This window comes from Anabrus simplex, chromosome 14 (assembly GCF_040414725.1).
Source record: "Anabrus simplex isolate iqAnaSimp1 chromosome 14, ASM4041472v1, whole genome shotgun sequence".
NCBI classification, from domain to species: domain Eukaryota; kingdom Metazoa; phylum Arthropoda; class Insecta; order Orthoptera; family Tettigoniidae; genus Anabrus; species Anabrus simplex.
The window spans coordinates 7,117,739-7,123,738 of record NC_090278.1 but is presented as its reverse complement, the minus strand read 5'-3'; the positions used below and the strand labels follow the sequence as shown (position 1 = coordinate 7,123,738).

General features: G+C 38.3%; 1 protein-coding gene across 1 annotated transcript in view; it reads right to left on the bottom strand.

Annotated features, from left to right (window-relative positions):
* Positions 1 to 1,218: 1,218 nt before the first annotated feature.
* LOC136885412 (uncharacterized) overlaps positions 1,219 to 6,000 on the bottom strand; it is a 93,664-nt gene continuing 88,882 nt past the window's right edge. The window contains exon 7 of the mRNA XM_068230333.1: positions 1,219 to 1,335. The gene's annotated coding sequence lies outside the window, so the exon portion shown is untranslated. The remainder of the gene's footprint in view (positions 1,336 to 6,000) is intronic.

The window sequence follows — 6,000 nt, the reverse complement described above, 5'->3', positions numbered from 1 at the left end:
CTGACTTCCTGAATTGCTGCTATTCCAATATTATATTTCTCCATTTCTTGTTTCAGAATGCTTAGGGCTCCTGGTTTATTCAGGGTTCGTACACTCCAGGTTGCTATATACATATCATATTTCCGTTTGCATCTTCCATTTCCTCGCGTGGGTCGTTTACCATTATCATCAGTCCGGCTATTCTTGTCTATGAGTTTCGTAACGAGTTGATTTTTCCGATATAAGGTGTTAGCCCCATGATCAACCCCCAACCTTGAGGACCAGGGTATCCCTCTTAGTCTGGCCTATCACCTTTGACCTTTCCGGCTTGGGTGGCTCTACCAGGAGCTTATGCTCCCGCCGGTATAGCTCTCAGGATCACTTAGGCACGCAAGCTCCCACATCGCGACAAGATGAAGATACCAGCGTGGGAGTGATGAAGCATCTGCAGGAGTCTAAAGTAGCTGCTGTGCCCTACTGTCGGAAGTCCTTCAAACTTACGAGCGTAATACGAGGATTTGCTACATCTTCCCTTTCAGAATGTGTTCTGTTACAGTGTGAGGTCAAAGAATATCAGCAAACCAAGTTCTTAAAACCTTTATTAACTGATATTGTGTCGGCAAGAACACAAAATGTTAACCGCCCGGTGTATCATCCCAAGCCTTCATCAAGGAAAATCTTTAAATTGTGACATAAAGTGGCCAACTGCGACTTCATACAGATAAATTTACCGAAATGTAATATTACTGATGTAATTTACGAACTTCAATGAACATATTTATTTATTTATTTATTTATTTATTTATTTATTTATTTACTGCGCACTACAGAATTTCTAATCCCAATTACAGTGGCAAATGTTTACACTTTTTTTAGTTTCAATCAGTCTAATATAATATCTAAACTATTCTAATATTATATTTACGCTGAGAAATAAATAATATTACATATCTAATCCTTGCAAGAAACAAGTATATAAAAACATATTTTCATATCTAAACTAGTCTAATAAGCTAATACCTAAACTATTCTAATATTATATTTACAATGAGTAACGAACAGTATTTAACATCTTATCTAATTTAATCTTTACATGAAAGAGGAAAAAAATATAAAAAATAAATTAAAAATCGTAATTTCTTATTTAAACTATTATTTGTTTTTAGTTTTTAGTTCTAACACTTATTATTACATTTGTGGGATAGGGCTTAATGTAGAATGTTTATAATACATTTTTTGGTTCAGCATTACAGAGTTTTCACGGAGATGGTGAATTGTTGTAAAAACAGGCCTAGAGGTACGCAGAAGTCTAAAGAATTATTTTTCTGAACTGCACTGTTGTAGACATTGCATAACCTGTAAAGTGGAGAATTTTTGTGAGCGGTTGTACTGACTTTTTTATTATGAAAAGTTACATTTGTCCTCGCATTAAAGCGAGTTCAAGAGGCATAAAGTGTCAGGGTTGTCAATAATAGAGTTTACAGTTTTGTACAGAAACTTCATGTCATCCTTTTTTCTCCTCAGTTCCAAGCTTTCTATTTCAAAATTTAGGAGAAGTTCATTGTATGCTATGTGTGGATAATTACCGGTTTTTTTGAAATGTAAGTATTTTAAATATCTCTTTTGGATTTTTTCGATCTGTGCAATATATATTTTGTTTGCTGGATTCCATATAACGCTTGCGTATTCTACCTTGGGCCTGACGAGAGAGCTGTAGAGGTGTATACAGGTTTTTAGGAGTTTAAAGGGTTTGACATTCCTCATCACAAATCCTAATGTCCTGTATGACTCAGCAACTACCTTCTGTATATGTGGAGTGAAGGTGAGTTCTCGGTCTAATAATATCCCGAGGTCTTTAACCTCATTTACTGGTTTCAGGTCATCGTAACCTAGTTTATAGTTAAAGGAAATACACGTTTTATTTCGAGTGACTATACTGCATAGTGTTTTGTAGGCTGTCGCCATAATAATGCATTGAGAACTTTGTGCGTATATGCCTGCCATCTGCCTATTCGCAAAAACCCTCCGATAGAGCAGGCAATATAGGAGGATCGAGCCGGCGGTGAGGAAAAATAAAGCTGGAAGCGAAGATAAAAATTGGGGCGAATATTCATTCATAGGGAGAGGAATAAGGGATTGGAATTATTTATCAGTGTGGAAAAAATCCAAGCTCTTTGAAATCATTTACAATACACAATTTGCCACCTAGGTGACAACCCTAAATACAGATCGCTTTTTGATTGATTGATTGAACTAATTCATTCGAGCCTGTATTATTATTCTATTCCTTTACTGCCATTTGAGACCACGATAAGCAAGAAGCACACATTACTGGAAGCCTTCTTTGCAGCCCAAAATCCTTCCATTCTTCCTCTGGTATCTTGTCTTCGTTCCTCTCTCCATCCCTATTCATTGTACAACCTGTGACAATAAAGTTTAGTGAATGAAGTCAGAACGGTCGATCCGGCAACACTGGCGATACACAACGCTGCACCTGCATAGCAGCAGGTTTTGACCACCTGCTCCCAACGGTGTTCAGTTGAGCATCGTGTGTGTGCTGTGTAAGACCTGTTTGACACACTGGTTCTGAACTGCGAACAGGAACATGAATGGCCAAAAGATCAATATACAGTTTTGTTTTAAGCTTGACAAGACGCCGAAAGAAACGCATGTGATGCTGGTACGTGTTTATGAAGATCAAGCACTGTCCTTGAAGTGTGTATACAAGGGATTATCCCGTTTCCGAGGAGGCCGGGAAAGTATTTCTGACAACCCCCGTAGCGGAAGACCGGCGACCGCCGTCAGTGACGAAGACATTGAGAAGTCGAGGACATTAATCACGAACGATCGGCGATTAACTGTGCGCATGATAGCGGATGAACTGCAGATTAACCGTGAATCCGTGGACAAATCGTTACCCAGAAGTTAGGGAAGAGGAAAACGTGTTCTTGTCTTGTGCCATATCACTTGACTGACGATCAGAAGCAGGCACGTTTAGAGGCTTCACAGGATTTTGTCGAAACGGCGGATGCGACACCAAATTTCTTGAACTGTATTGTCACTGAGGATGAAACCTGGTGTCTAAGGTACGACCCTGAAATGAAACGGCAAAGCATGGAATGGCGTTCCCCGGGATCCCCTCGTCAGAAAGTCACGACTCAAACCGCTTTGAAAGGGAAGAGACTTGACGATATTCCTGACATTCAACGAAACGTGACGAGGCTTTCGAACATCATCCCAAAGGAAGCCTTCTTGCAAAGTTTCCAGAACATTTATCGCCGATCTCAGCAGTGCATAGTTATGGGAGGGGACTATTTCGAAGGAGAGTAAGGTCACGGTCGTGCATTGTTCATCTATGTTGATAGTACAGGACTATTCAACGAATTTTACTGTCACAGGGTTTATGTTCGTCACTGGAAGTCTCTGAAGCTACCGATCACTGATCTATACTTTGTTCTCTTTAGGACGTCTTCCATTTTTAATCCAGACTGCTCAAGATCCTTCCTTAGCTCCCTGAACTCACTAATCATCTATTGAATGAAGGCAACTGGGACAGAGCTGAGTAAAGACACGTGCTCGGAAGACGACTTGTAAGTTTATACTGAATGGAGCTACTTACGTTTATATGTAGGGATCAGTAGAATGCGGCATAAGATTTCCCATACGTTCAACTATCCAAAAGACCATTTTTTGTAGCAGCGAAGACTTTCAGAAGTATGACATTTGGCTAGCTTTGGCTGTGCAACGTAAACACTTTCAGCGCTACAAAGGAACGAGAAATTAAAACAGTCGCACCAGGCTGTTCATAACTGGAGCACCCTCATCCCATTATGCGGAAGTCGCAAAAGTGACAATAGATTATAGTCAAGATATACGTTTCTCTATAATACATCATCTGGCCAAAACATGATGTCTCGCATAAAATATTCACAGAAATGCTCAGTCTTCACATGGTGATACCAGCGAGAAATACAACTAACGAAGTTGGCAACATTCAGTGGATCTACAAGAAATGCATACAAGAATTTTGAACAAATTATTATAAATAGCTTTTAAATGTTAAAACTAGATCGTCTAAGAAATTAAAATACTTTTGTTCAGTTATGTCAGTTCAACATTTTGATAATTGAAGTATTTTCAGAGAATATACAAAAATTTATTTTAATAGTAATAAATTTAGACGCAGTATAACTGAGGACCAAAGTTGGAAGAGGGTGAAAGTGCCAAGAACATCTTTTCGAGTAAACGCCTATAATAGAGTTCCCAGGCACAATGGCACTTTCACCCATATCTACCAAAGGAGACCAGGAATTGATGATTACCTACGGCCTTTGAAGTGCAAGTATACTATATCCAATACATTTTATGTAATTAAATAAGAATATTAAGCTTCTATACATTTCATTTCTTTAATTAAGTGGCACAGAACTAATAAAATACATGAGTGATAGCACACTGCACAATGGACAGCACAGAAGAATTACAGCGCGAGATGCTGGGACATTCGCCCTTCCTCACCAAACACAGCTGGGCATATTGGACAGTGAACTTCCTACCATCTGAACTAACGACCTCAGACACGTCCACAAGTTACTACCATGAGCAGAATGGCTAATACATCCCCTTATTACATTTTTTTTTTTTCAGATTTCGGCACTTTCACCCCTTACATCTTTCGTCTTCAATTATATATCAACGGGAATAGAATTGCTCGTCGTGATTAAAGGCAGAACGCGAAAGAATTACGCAGGAAGATCTGTTCTGAGTGAATATTTTTAGTTAAAAATTCATGTGGTTTTTGGGTTGTAATGCGTAACAAATATTAGGGAAGTGCGTCATCTTTGTGTTCATTCTTTGACCAAACAGAATTCAGCAGTGATCAGGGACTTGTATCAAAGACTTTCTGTTCAGAAAGTAAGAATTGTACTAGAATAATGAGGTATGTTATGGATACACTGATTACTATAACCAGGAGGGAGTGGTTGACAGAGAAGTACCCACAGGCATTGAAATTAACCTTCATGTTCTGTAAGAGAGATACAAATTCCTTCAGTCTCTCATTTTTAGGATACAGTACTGACAACTGTTGCACTATTACTGCAGTTCGAGATGACTCAATCACTGTACGATGACAAGATTCTACAAGAATTATCAGCTGGAAGAGGGGGAACAGTAAGATTGACAGAAAAATCAAATTCACAGTCGCCGTGATGTTCATTCTCAGTGTGGTAAATATAGTCAAGTGCGTTTGAGAGCATAAAAGTATTGCAATCTGCGTTACATTCATCACCAAGGGAACACCATAGGCTTCGTTGATAACATCCACAGAATGAAATAAGTTCATGTAAGTCTTGACAAACACATCGAAGTCTTTAAAATCAATTAAAATATCTCGTCTCTGTCGATCAACTGTAGTAAACATCATGTCTCCACTTTTCATTTTCCTATCTCCTGAATCGCCGTGTTCTAAGTTAGCATTATAATATAACAGAGAATCTCGAGACAGACAAAGGTTAAAATATGGTATGTTGTTGATATTAAAGTTTTCTAGAATACGCTTGTTTAAGAAAGAGAACTTCTTCTTTGTTACGAGGACAAAGCTTATGTACTGTATTGTTGCAATATGTAATATATAAATTTCAGTAAATGTAAATAGACCGAAAAACACCCTATATTTTAAAATAAAGTAGAGTGCTTCCAGAATGAGAAGAAGGAATAAAACACCTATATATATGACAGAGAATAACCGTATCTTGTTGTAGAATGTAGGAGTTTGACTGTTCAGTGTATACTTGATGTCCTCAAGTAATATAAATAATCTCTGTAAATTCTCAGTGATTCGAGCAGAATTAAAAGTGGTTATTACGACTGCCAGATACAAGCTGGGTACGGCACAAGTGTATGGCACAACGGTGGCAGTGGAGGACTTAAGCGGCAAGTCGGTGAATATAGTGTGAAAACTATATACACAGGCTAAGAAGAGGAATATATGTACTAAGACAGTGTACCATAGACTGGCTT